This window comes from Rissa tridactyla, unplaced genomic scaffold, assembly GCF_028500815.1.
Source record: "Rissa tridactyla isolate bRisTri1 unplaced genomic scaffold, bRisTri1.patW.cur.20221130 scaffold_29, whole genome shotgun sequence".
NCBI lineage: Eukaryota > Metazoa > Chordata > Aves > Charadriiformes > Laridae > Rissa > Rissa tridactyla.
In genome coordinates, this window is record NW_026529507.1 from 1,238,633 (window position 1) to 1,252,178 (window position 13,546).

The window sequence follows — 13,546 nt, forward strand, 5'->3', positions numbered from 1 at the left end:
CTTCTACTATGAGACAGGAAACCTGGACAGTGCCAGATCTCCTTTGCCCCCGCTGAGCGAAGGCAGTCGGCTTCGTCAATTGAGGCATCTCCTCCTTGGTTTGTAGTCCTGGGTGTGAAGTGGACTCAGCTCTCACTTAGGGCTGCCACAATCCCACAGGAGGGGGGATTCCTCTTGCCTCTCTTCAGGTGGGCACAAAATAGGCACCTGCTGCATGGGAGCTGCTGGTCTCAGCTCCCAGCGTCATTCCTGGAGATGGAGGCCAGCAGTGAGCTCTTCAGACTCAAACACCTACTGACATTTCAGGTCTCAGACGTGGTCCAAGATACGTGCCGGTAACTGCAAGATCTAACGGAGCAGTTCATGGAGACAGGGCAGTATCTGGTGCCGTCATCTTTGAGATTCACGAGGAATTCCTTTGGCCACCAGCACGTGCCCACATTTTGGACAACTGAACTTTTCCCTACTCTTTCAACCCAGGGCAGGCTTCTGAGGTAGACAGGGGACCAGATGTACTCATTGCCATTGACATCATCCATCTTCTCCATCAGCCGTGTATACTAGATCCCCACTGACTGTAACGGCAGATGTCTCATGGACAACCCCACATCACCTAACCTAATTCAGGGCAGCTACTCAATGGCCATGGACAGGCCTGTTGTGCTACAGGAGGTGCCAGGGCTCTCCAGCACAACTGCAGGTGGCCGGCAGGGACTGCACAGGACCTACGGGAAAGGCATCGCCTTCAGAGTGGGTGCGAGACACACACTCCAGATGCCATGACTGATAGGATCAGTTTCTGTTGGCCGGCAACTGAATCCCACGAGGGCAATGAGGCAGGGTCTGACCCACCTCCATCCAGTCGATGCAGAGCAGTTCAGGAACAGGAAGCACATCACACTGGGATCTCCACTCATTTGCCTATTTAAGCAACACAAGGAAGTCTCAGGAACTTGCTTCAGGAACAGTTAAAGAAGAAACAAAGAGAATGAGTGGCCACTGCTGGAATTTAGTAACAGCAGGTGTAGATGAATCTGAGATTCTCTGTGTCCTTCTTGCCTTGGTCTCCTCCAGCAAGCTCTCCCAGGCCTTTGTGCCTTGAGGCAGGACTCTGGAGGGAAAAAAAACAGTGGTGAATTTGGATAGAGTCAGGAGTTACTGAGCAAACACAATCCTTACCAGTCTATGGGACTGGAGGGGTGGCATCCGAGGGAGCTGAGAGGGCAGGACGATGCCACAGTAAAGCCACTCTCCATCATCATTGAAAGGATCTGGAGTTTGCGGGAACTCCCTAACAACTGGCAGCACCCAAATGCTGCAGGCACTTTCTGCTGTGACCCTGCTTTGCGTAGAATGTTGGTCTATAGAAATCTTGCAAGGTCACTTCCAGCCTGAACGGAAAGTTCCCAGAACAGGCCAATGTCTGCCACCCTGAGACCTGGAATCTGCACTCTGCTCTTCGTCCTCACTCCCTCGGGAGCTGAGACTCCACTCTTTCTTTGCTACTAGAGCCAAGGCTGACAAGGATGACACAGGTTTTCTGATCCAGATGAGCATCACCTTGGTTGGCCCATCTGGCAGCTGTGCTAAAAAGCTGAGGCAAAGAGCCTCCAGACACCTAAAGGAGCATTTGCACCGTGCTCTCCTGGGAATGTCAGGGGGTGCTGGGCTGACTTTTGGCTGCCAGGTGCCCACCCAGCTTCACTCCCGCTCCCCCTCCTTCTCCACTCGCCTTGCTGTCTGCAGGGCTGTTTCTCTCCATGTGTCTCACTCCTCTCTCTTACAGTGACTGCACACTGCTGTTTAGCCTTGCTTCAATATGCTATCACAGAGGTGCCACGAGAATTGCTTACTGGCTCAGCTTTGGGCAGTGGCATGTCCCCTTTGGAGCCAGCTGAAAGTCGCTCTCTCTCACATGGAGTCACCTCTTGATCCCTTTTCTCCTAAGCCACCTCTGCAGCCCCCTCACCCCTACCAAAACCTAGCCATGTCAACGCAATACACAGGGTCATTGATGTCCCCGGTAAGACGTTACGTCGTTGGTGAGCCCAAGACTTCCTCAGGTTGGTTAAATAAGAGTTGGTCCCCTTCCTCTCCTTCATTATAGGTTCTTTGTGTCAGAGCAGAGATGTGCTGGACCTCAGTCGTGGCACCAGGGCCAAGCTCAGGCGTGCAACAAAGCCAGCTGTTACCAAGTGCCCAAGTACCGTGCAGGCAAAAGGTTTGCGTCAGAGCATGCTGGGGGGGATGGCAGATGGCAATGTAAAGGGGAAAGGAGGAGATCAATCCCTGCTCTCCTCAGGACGAGAGAGAAGCAGGGCTGGACTCTGCAGCCCCGGCAGGAGAGGGCTTTGCTGTCTGCGGGGTCTCTGCAGCCCCAGAGGGCCTGTGGTGCAGGTGAAGCTGATCTCCAGGCAGGACAAGGGGCTTTTGCAAGTGTCCTTGGCTATGGGTATCCTGAGATCCAGGAACACTGTGCAAATCATTGCTCTGTTCCTTGACTGCATCATCAAAGGGATGACTGAGGGATGTGGGAGAAGCACTCCCTGCATCTACTGGATTGAGATGGGACAGCACTTGCCTCACTGCAGTTGCTTGAAGGAAAGCACTGACCGCCTCAGAAGGTCTCTTGGGGTCTCTTACACGGCTGCTCTGAATGGGGATGATGTTCGCGCAAGTCCTGTGCTGTCCCTGCCGGCTGCACGCAGTTGTGCTGGAGAGCCCTGGCACCTCAGGCAGCTCCACAGGATGGAGTTAACCTTGAAATTGGGCAGCTGCCCTGAATTAGGTTGGGCATTGTAGGGGTGCCAGTGAGAACCCAGCCCTAACTGCCAATGGAGATCTGGTAAAGACAGCTGGTGGAGAAGAGAGAGAGACGTAGCTCTTCAGATGGCAATGACTCCATTTGCTCAGAGGAATAGCTCTACAGGCTGCCCTGTACATAGTGAGCAGGAACAGGCTTCATTGTCCTAAAGGTGGCCATCTGCTGTCACTTCAGCTGCCCAAAGCAATGCCCCAAGAGCCTCCAAAATGATGGCCCCAGATGCTGCCCTGTCCCTCTGAACTGCTCCATCAAAGTTTAGAGATACCTGCACATGTCTTGGGCCACCTCTGGCACTTCAAATGTGCACTGTGGTTTGCAGGGGTAGAGGAGATTCCTCCCTTTCATTGTCTGGGTGTCCTGTCTCATAGGTGGAAAAGAAGAGGTCATTCTGGGACCTAACTCTGCCTCTGATAGGGGAAATGATACTGCCAGAAAGGAATGTCCCCCCCCAACAGCTGAGGGAGGAAACATCAGTCATGACTTCAGCTTGTTTCACAGCAGGTTCCCCTGGCGCCTCAGGGACATCTTTGATGGAGCCACAGATCCAGATACGTTTGCTGGCCCTGATGTACTAGGCCACTTTTGTGATTTTGCCCCAAGGCTGGAGCTCTCCTGCAGTGTAACCATGACGCTCATGCTCTCAGCTTTGGAAACGTGCTGTTTAGATCCAGTCTTCCCCTTCCTGGTCACACCGGCATCTTGTGTGTGCATCAGAGCTTCCATGGCCACCGAATTAATTCGCATCAGGTGCAGGAATGCTTTACATGTGCCCTTATACAGCCCTGACCATATCAAGAATCCTTCAGTACTCCTTCAGGAGTTTGTTTGATTTCCCAAGGAGTATCAGTACCTATTAAAAAAAATATAAACATACATATGTCCAATGCAGCAGTCTGCATCTCTGTCAGAAGCCTTGAAGCAGTGTCCAGGGGAGCAGGGCTTGAGGTGTGAGCATCCCGTGAGTTGACGGATCCCCTTTCCCAGCAGATGGGGTCAGGGCTTGGCTGTCCTGCTTGGTGACACACATCAAGGGCTTTCACAACCGCGTTCCACGTTTGATTTTCCACCTCGAAGCAGCACCTCTGACTTCCTGCTTCACCAGCCTCCAAGGACTCTGGGAAGCTCTTGGAGGTTTGCTGCTGACTTTTACTTGTCTTGAGGCTTGTTCAGTCTTTCAGGATCTGCAGTTCAGGCACTTGGCACCAGAGGGCTCATTAACATGCAAAACGCCCTAACAAGTCAAGTCTCTCTGGGCATATTTTTCCTTAAAGTCTTCAATTCTCATGTGCTTAATTAGAGAAGTTGCAGGAATGTAATCAAAGTGAAATAATATGATTACTAAACAACAAGAAGAAAGGGTTTCTTTTTTCTTTTTCCTACTTTATTTTTCTGCTTATACATGAATGGAAATCAGCAGTCTCTACATGATACTGATCCTGAGCGTCTGCTAATGCAGTCTGAACGGATATGAAAATCAAGACCCTTTGTGTTCCACAACCTATGGCCAGTCTTCATCCTGCCCCCAACCCAGCATTTCTCTCATCAGCCCCCTGGGACTTACAGCAGCCCTGTTCCAATCTGAGCTTCCTCCACTGAAGCTGCGCGGTTCAGCCCATTGGCACCGGTTCCCACCTGGGTTACTTGGAGAACGAGCAGCACACGGACACAGAAGGGTGTTTGTCACTTGCCAACAAATGGAAACAAAGGAATGCATAGTTCAGTAAAAAAATGAGACATTCCTCAGCTATGTGTAAAGTCCACATTACCCCCACCGAAATCTGCTTCCTACAGCGGCTAACCTTAGACCAACAGAAAACATAATTTTTGTTAAATCACAGATCCCAAGACTTCCCAAAAGATTCCCTGTCCTGGACTTTCTTTCTTTGTCCATAATTGTTCTTTGCACGCAGTGAGGCTTACACTCACGTCACGAGCTCCCTCGATTCGCAGAGAGAAGCAAAGAGACAAAGAAAATCAAATGGTCTTTTGAATACACAAATCTGCCTAAAGGGGGCCCTGAGCAGCAACAAGCTTTTGGACAAATCATGGAATTGGCCACTTGCTCTCGCTTGGAACACTCAAGATGTGGCTTGGACTCTAAAAATGACTGGCTGGATCCTAAAAATGCTTGTTTAGAGCTTGACAATGGGTCTTTGAATCTTAAAATGGGATTTGGAACTTGTAAATGAGGGTTTGTACCTAAAAATGAGGCTTTGGGTTCAAATGCATGATAATTTGTTCCCTAAAAGAGGAGTTTGGACCATAAAAATTAGTGTTTTGACATCCAAGATGCATCTTGGACCCTAAAACTGACTGGCTTAATCTTAAAAATGCCGTTTTGGAGCCTGAAATAGAAGCTTTGGAAACAAAAAATGCGTTTTTGTGCTCTTGAAAGGAGACTTCACAAAACACAGCTGAGCCTGGGGGCCCCTCTCCAGCCCCCAGTGGGGTCGACAGTGTCCCCTGGTCTCACTGTGACACAGAGGTGGACAAAACTGATGCTGCCATGGAACCAGCCCAGCAGGCGGCCGCTGTCCCCACAGCCCTGGGCATAGGGCACCTGTGGGGACAGGGAGGGGGACAAGAGACCTGGAGGGACAGAGACAGGGCTGGGGACAGTGGTGTGGCCAGGACACCTGTGGGGACAGCGATGGGGACATGGCACCTACAGGGATGACACTGGGGTCAGGGATAGGGTCAGCTGCAGGTTGTACACCTGCCCCTCCTCTGCGCTCCCACACGGGGAAGTCAGGGGCTGAATCTGGCACGTGTGTCCCCCTCCCCGCAGTGTCCCCACACCCCAAGGTGCTCTCCCCATCTCCTCAGTGTGTCCCCCAAACCTGTGAGCAGCAGAAGGGTCCACGACACCTCCGTGCTGGTGACGACCGCCTGTCTGACGCGGATGGAGGAGGGGAAGCTGATGCAGAAGATGTGCTGGACGTCGGCTGGATCGAACACCTCCAGGGTGTCTCTCTGCTTCTGCTCCGTCAGCATGCAGGCGTGGGGGGGCTCCCCACGGGGATCCACTGTCACTGCGGGGAGGAGGGAATGGTCAGCCAGCATGGCGGTGGCAGGGGGGGAAGGGGGAGTGAGGGGTCGGCATACATCCCTGACGCCGTGGGAGAGGGCCTGGCAGGAGCAGGCGTGACGGCCAGAGTCACGGAGCAAGAGGTGGGTCCTGCTGTAACCCAGGAGGAAGAGGTGCTGCTGGGCAAGCGCCAGCTTGTGGTAGCCATGAGAGGGGGGAGACAGGATGGAGGCCATCAGTGCTCGCTGCCAGCCGCGGCCCAGGCTCTGCAGGTACGGCCCCTTGGTGTCTGGAGGGGGGGATGCCGAGACATTGCCACTGGCTGTGGGACAAAGTGCCACCACCCCCACGCCCCCGTGGCAACGGCCGACTCCCAGTTGAGGATGGCGGCCCTCTTGCAGGGCCAGGCACTGGCTGGGGAGAGGGGTGCGGAGGGGAGGCAGCGGCACGTCGGGTCCAGGCTCAGCAGGTCGGGCAGCGTCAGGAAGGAGATGATGAGCAGCAGCTGTGGGGAGAGGGGGGCGGAGAGCATCAACTCTGGGCACCCCCGTCTTTGAGGGGGAGGCCCCAGCACCGCCATCTCCCCCTGCTCAACGCACCGTCTCGGGGACGTGTCCCCCCCTCCTCACAAGCCTTCAGGCTGCCACAGGGTCAGTTGGGCTGGAGGGAGGGGAGTGGGTGAGGTGATGGCGGGCGGCCCCACAGCCAGCATCACCCTCCTCCTCCTGGGTGCTCAGGCTGCACAGCAGCAGCACCCGCCCTTCCCCTGAGGTGATGCTGCCTCCGATTGGTCCCCTCGGCTGTCACTCTGCCCTGGGTTGGGGCCTGCCCTGCCTGGAGGCGGCTCCTGATTGGCTCCCAGGTGGTCAGGCTGCCCAGGCGCAGGTCACCTGAGGTGGTGCACTCTCTGATTGGCTGCCTGGGCTGTCACTCTGCCCAGGATCTTTTCTTTCATTGGCTCTACTTCTGCCTTGCTCCTCCCATCAACTGATGGGTCAGACGCTTATCAATCATCTATGTGCTGCTCGAACTCCAGCTGTGATTGGTGGAGCCCACATGCCCCGCCCCCACAGGGTGCCAAGGGTTGTTTTTGACTCCTGCCACCTTCCCTGCAGGCCTTGAAGATTGATTGGTTGTTTACACATCAATCGTGTGCCTTGCCCCCGCCTCCTCAAAGGCGATTGGCCCTTTGGGGCAGATAGGCGGGACAGAGAGGGGAGGGCGGACGTTGCCAGGCGACAAGCTGCACCTTTGGGTTCAGACCCTCAGGTTGGAACTGTGGGCCCTGAAGAAATGTTCTGTGTCGGAAAAGATGGTTTTGAGTCCCAAAACTGAGGATTTCAGCCTTAAACATGGGGCGTTGGAAATGAAATGGAAGCTTTGAACCCTGAAATCAGGTTTTGTGCCCTCAAATGACGTTTTTCTACCAAAACCTGAGGCTTTACACCCTAAAAATGGGGCTTGGGAGGCTCAAAATGAGGTTTTCGGCCTTCCAAATTGTGGACTGAATCCTAAAAAGGGAGATTTCCTCCCTGAAAATGAGGTATTGCCAGCTAAAAATGAGGATTTGGTCCTGGAAATGAAGTTTGGATTCTGAAAATGAGGCTTTGGCCCTCCAAAATCAGACTTTGAGCCTTAAAAATGGTGCTCTCGGCCCTTCATATGAGTCATTGGACCTAAAAGTGGGGCTTGGAAAGTATAAATGAGGTCTTGGACCCTAAAAGGGAGGGTTTGGACCCAAAAAAGGAACCTTTCAGCCCTAGAATGAAGCTGTTGGACTCTAAAAATGAGGCTTTTGAGCCTAAAAAGTGTGGCTTTGATCTTTAAGGGAGGGTTGTGGCCCATAAAGATGAGGGTTTAGACACAGTGCAACCTGGACCCTAAAAACGACTGGCTGGATCGTCAAGACCATGCTTTGGAGCCTGAAAATGAGGCTTTGGACACTTAAGATGCAGCTTTGGACTCTGAAAAGGAGCTTTTGCAAACTGAAACGGAGCCTTTGGACCATGAAAATGGTGCTTTAGAGCCTACCATGAGGCTTTGGAAGCCCAAACGAAGACTTTGGAAAACAAAAATGAGGCTTTGGACACTGTAAGTGTAGCTTTGGAGCCTAAACCCTCTCCCCTGCTCCTTTTGCTCTGGCAGGGCTCCAGCCAGGCTGGAGGGGACAAGAGGATAAAAGGAGTTCCCCGGGCATAGAGAAAGGCAGCGGGAGGGCTCTGGGTGGCACCCAAGGGCACACGGCCATGGTGGGTACCCAGAGGCACGCCAAGGGCTCGGGGTGGGCATCGAGAGGCAGCCAGAGGGCTCTGGGCTGTGGGAAAGGGCACATCTAGAGCCCAGGGCCGCACCAAGGGGCAAGCAGAGGGCCTTAGGAAGCACGCAAAGAGAAATGGAGGTCCTTGGGAGGCAGCCAAAGGCCATTTGGTGGCCCCTCAGCTGCCCCGAAAGGCCCACACACTGGTCCCGGGGGGACAGGGGAAGGAAACAGGCCTTGAGAAGACAAGAGGAGGGGTCCCGTGGCAAAGACAACAAGCTGAAGCCCATCCATTGGCAGGACACCAAAAGGCCCAGCGAGGGCCCTGGGTGGGAACCCAAAGGCCCATCAGGGCTCTTGAGGGGACCAGAGGATAAAGGCACAGAAGAAGGCGCAGCCTTCAGCAGCACCTGCAGATGGGACTCGCCTACGGCATGAGTAGAGCTTTGCAGGGCTGGACCAGCCCCTCAGAGAGCCCAGCCGCAAAGCTTCCTACACAAGGCTAAAACCTTGGCTGCTTTTCTCTTCCCTACTTCACATTCCCTGTAAAACTGGGTCTTAGCCTGACCAGGGCTGTAGGAGGGAGGAAGACGAGGGAAAACGTTGCAGGGAAAATGCCCAGACACGGTGTGGCCTGGCGTGACTCCTGTAGGTACAAGCAAGCCCTTGGGAGCGTCCTGGTTTGAGGTAAAGCAGAACCAATTTTGTGTTCAGTAATTTTACTCTGCAGCTAAGCCTCTTCTAACCAACTGAACTCTCTGACATTAACAGCGTATTGTCCAGACGCTGTTCGCTCCCAGAGTGATAAGACCTGGTTGTTTCTAATTTATGCCAAGGAACGGTGTGCAGAGAGGCTCCTGCTCATCCTTATTGCTGTCACAGCCAAGCTCAGCTCACTGTGTTATTTGCCCCGTTGGAGGGGGGGAAGCGGAGAAGCGTAGAGGGGCGGCACCTGCGGGGAGGAGGGGACAGGACGGGGGATCCCAAACTGACCCACGGGGTATTCCATCCCACCTGCCCCACGCTCAGTATAAAAGCTGAGGGATCACATGGGGCAGTCTCTTCTTTCGACGGCCGACGTCCCAGGAGGACTCTGTCAGTTCACCTGACTTTAATCCTGAACCGTGCATTCCCAAACCCAGATCGGGAATCCAGTTCCCGTCCATCGCTGAGTCCAGTCTGGGACTTTCCCAGTGCCTGCCGGTGACGTGATCGTCATCCTGGGAGTCTGATACAGTTTTGTGCATATCGTAGAGATTTCAATAGTTTCTTTTTATTTTATTATTCATATTTTATTAAAGTAGTTAGTTGCTTCTGTGACTCCAGAGGTGTAATGCTGGGACTGCTGAAGGCCTTCTGTTGGCCGGGGAGCATCTCGCTCAGTGCCTCAGGGGTGGGCTGGGAGGAGAGTCCGTGAGCTCTCCTCTTTGATTTCTCCTGCTTCCTCTGCAGGTGGGACTGTTGGAGGGAGGCTGAGAGGTGGCAAGACCTTCCTTGGTTGAAGCTTCTCTCATTTCTGCTCTGACATCCTTTCTTCCTCCGACTTCTTCTTCAAGGTTTCCACAACTTCAGGGTCAATGGTTTTGGCATACCCGACCGATTCTGCACCCAGCTGCTGAATTCTGGAGATGGCTTTTTGCGTGCTCTCCTTGGCAGTCTCACGACTCACTCGGGAGATATCAACAGCCTTTTGCAGTGGCTGCAAGATGAGCAGCTTTGCCCAAGAAGAAGAAGTGTCCAAAGGATCTGCCCCTCTGGCACTGGCAACCGAGCTTCCGCTGACCTCATCGGGAGCCCTCCTTAGGACGTGGACGGACTGGTCCAGCGCCTTCACCTGCTCCAGCACTTCCTTGACCATGGTCTCGGCCTTCTCTTTAACGTCCTGGTCTTCGTCCAGCGTTGCCTGCAGCAGCGTAGGCTGGATGCTTTTAGGCGCTTCTTCTTCTTTGGCACACTTTGGAGACTAGAATGAGGAGCAGATGATGAGGGACTGTGTTCCTTCACCTCGGTTTGCCTTCCTCTTCCTCCTCACAAGACCCCTGCCCAGAGGAGTCCCTAGCAGTCCAGCTTGAAAACCTCTGGTTTCTCTGTTGGCTAGCGGGCACAGGGAGGTTTCTGGTTTCCTGTGGCCACGAGCCAAGTGTTGTGGGCACTTCTTGGCATCCAGCAGGTGCCACGTTGCTTAGAGCAAAGGGCACTGTACCTGCCCTGGACCTCAGCACGGTGAACCAGGTGCCACGGGCCGGCCCTCCACTGCAAGCTAGTGGCTGCCTGAGTACCGCAGATCGTGTCTGGAGGACAGGCCCCAGGGCACAGCGAGCCCCCGCACGGGCTGGTACTTCCAGCGGGCTCATTGGCTCCAGCCGCGGGAGGCGCTGGGCAGCGTTGCAGAGCGGAGGGAAAGTGGTGGAAGGTACTGGACCAGGCTCCTTGCTCCAGTCTCTTCTGCCACAGGTCCCAGCCGCTCACGGGGCACTGCTGCCCTGTATCAGGGGACCGGTTTGCCCCTTTTCAAGGCCAAATGCCAAGAAGAGTTTTTTTGAGAGCAGAAAAGGAAACAATCCCTTTTCTTTTGGCACCTGGCTGTTGTCTGACAGCCCAAGGAAATGTCCTTGGGACAGGAGGCAGTCTGAAAGTCCAGCCTCGGGAAAAGTGGGGAAGAACTCGCAAGTCAAGAACAGAGACAGGCAGCAGCCTGAAACCGTCCTCTCCCATCATTTGCTCTTTGGCAGCTTGACAGCCTGACTGCCATGGCCGAGGGAGCTTTACCCTTCACCCGGGCATAGATACCACCCCACGCTATCCGGAAACACTTCCCAAGAGGTTGTTGCAGGGGACGGAAGGCCGGCAGCATTTAATGGGCCCCCTGCTAATGAGAACTGGGCTAATCAAAGACTGCCTTGAAGAGAAAACCAACCCACGAATGGCCAAGCACCGGCACTGTCAGGTTCAGGGACGCTGCATCTTTGGATGCAGAAGTCTTTGGATGAAAACCAGAGGTTTTCAACCAGACGCGAAACCAGCACCATGAACCATGCGGCCATTTAGTGCAGCTCACAGGTTCGTGCTAAATGTGCGAGTCCACGCGCAGAAGTGGCCACTGAGAGTGCCCAGGCACACTTTTGTGTCAGAAGGGGCTAGTGCCTCCTGTCCGAGATACACGGGAAGGAAAGCGCCCAGTTCTTGGTCTCTGACAGCCACCTTCAAACGACAACAGGACACACACCAGCCAGGCACCACTTCCTCAGCAACCAAGCACGGCTCACAAGCCCCGAGGAGCTGCATCTGTGTGTGTGGCAGCACCCTCTCCCAAGGCCCGGGTACCAAGGCACTAGCGCACAGCGGAGGCGGCCCCCAGACCGACCCCCACCTCTGTACACCCTCCTTTCAGGGAGTTGCAGAGAGCGAGAAGGTCTCCCCTCAGCCTCCTTTTCTCCAGGCTAAACAGCCCCAGCTCCCTCAGCTGCTCCTCATCAGACTTGTTCTCCAGACCCCTCACCAGCTTCATTGCTCTTCTCTGGACCTGCTCCAGCCCCTCAGTGTCTTTTTTGTGGTGAGGGGCGCAAAACTGGACACAGCACTCGAGGTGGGGCCTCACCAGTGCCCAGTACAGGGGGACGGTCACTTCTCTAGTCCTGCTGGCCACACTGTTCCTGATACAGGTCAGAACGCTGTTAGTCCAACCTGGCCTTGCGTCCCGGGATTCTGGGTTTGTTGGGTTGGAGTTTGGGGTGGATTTTGGGTTTTTTGATTTGGCTTTTGGATTGGATGTTGAGTTTCCTGGACTGGATTCTTTTTGTTGGACATTTCCTGTTGGATTTTTGGGGTTGTTTTTTTTATTTATTTAAGTTGTTTTTTGGGGTTCACGTTTTGGGGTTGGATTTTGGGTTTAATTATGGGTTGGTCGGTTGGAATTTTGGGGTTTGATTTTTACCCCTGTGCGGGCGTGTCAGGCAGCCATTGTGACATGAGGGCAGCAGGCCAGCGCTGAGTGTCTGGCGGTGGTGGCATGGCAACCGCTGATGTGCTGCCCGCAGTGGTGGGGCTGCCATCGGCAGGGACATGTTCAAGCAGGTCAGGTTCCTCCAATGCCATCCAAGCTGGCCTTGAGCCCTGGGATTTTGGGTCGTTTAGGTTGGATTTGGCGTTTTTTGCGGTTTTTTTTAGGGTTGGATTTTTTATGTTGGATTTTTTGGTTGAGTTTTCCATTGAGTATTTGGGTTTTTTGGGGTTGGATTTTTTAGATTGGATTTTGTATGGTTTTTTTGTTGTTGTTGTTGTATTTGGGGTTGGATTTGGGGTTTTTCGGGTTGGATTTTTAAGGTTAGATTTTTTCTGTTAACCCAGCTGAATTTCGGGTTGCATTTTGGGTTGGGTTTTTCATTTTTTTCGGGTTGGATTTTTCGGGTTAGAAATTTTGGGTTGGATTTTTTCGGATTGGATTTTTTGGAGTGGATTGTTGTTTTTTTTCAGTTAGATGTTGGGTCATATTTTGGGTTTTTTGGGTTTGATTTTTCGGGTTAGAAATTTCAAGTGGGTTGGGTTGAATTTAATGTTGGGTTTTTTGGGGTTGGATTTTTCTGGGTTCAGGTTTTGGATTTTTTTGGGTTTGAATTTTTGCGTTGGATTTTGGGTTGGATTTTTGATTGTATTTCTTGGGTTGGATTTTTGGGGTTAGATTTTCACCCCTGTGCGGGCGTGTCAGGCAGCCATTGTGACATGAGGGCGGCAGGGCCAGCACTGAATGTGTGGTGGTGGCATGGCAACCGCTGATGTGCTGCCCGCAGTGGTGGGGCTGCCATCGGCAGGGACATGTTCAAGCAGGTCAGGTTCCTCCAATGCTGTCCAAGCTGGCCTTGAGCCCTGGGATTTTGGGTGGGTTGGGTTGGATGTTGGGATGGATTTTGTTTTGTTGGGTTGGATTTTGGATTGGATTTTGGATTTTTTTGGGTTGGATGTTTGGGCTTGGGTTTTTTGGGCTTGGATTTTTTGGGGTGGATTTGGGGTTTTTTTCAGTTAGATTTTGGGTTGGATTTTGGGTTTTTGGATTGGATTTTTGGGGTTGGACTTTTTGGATTGGATTTTTGCAGTTGGTTGGGTTGAATTTTGGGTTGGGTTTTTTGGGGATTGGGTTGTTTGGAGTTGGGTTTTGGACTTTTTTGGGTTTGATTTTTTGGGTTGGATTTTGGGGTTGGGTTTTTTGGGTTTGATTTTTACCCCTGCATGGGTGTGTCAGGCAGCCATTGTGACATGACAGTGACAGGGCCAGCGCTGATTGTCTGGCGGTGGTGGCATGGCAACCGCTGATGTGCTGCCCGCAGTGGTGGGGCTGCCATCGGCAGGGACATGTTCAAGCAGGTCAGGTTCCTCCAATGCCGTCCAAGCTGGCCTTGAGCCCTGGGATTTTGGGTCGGTTGGGTTTGAAGTTGGAGTGGGG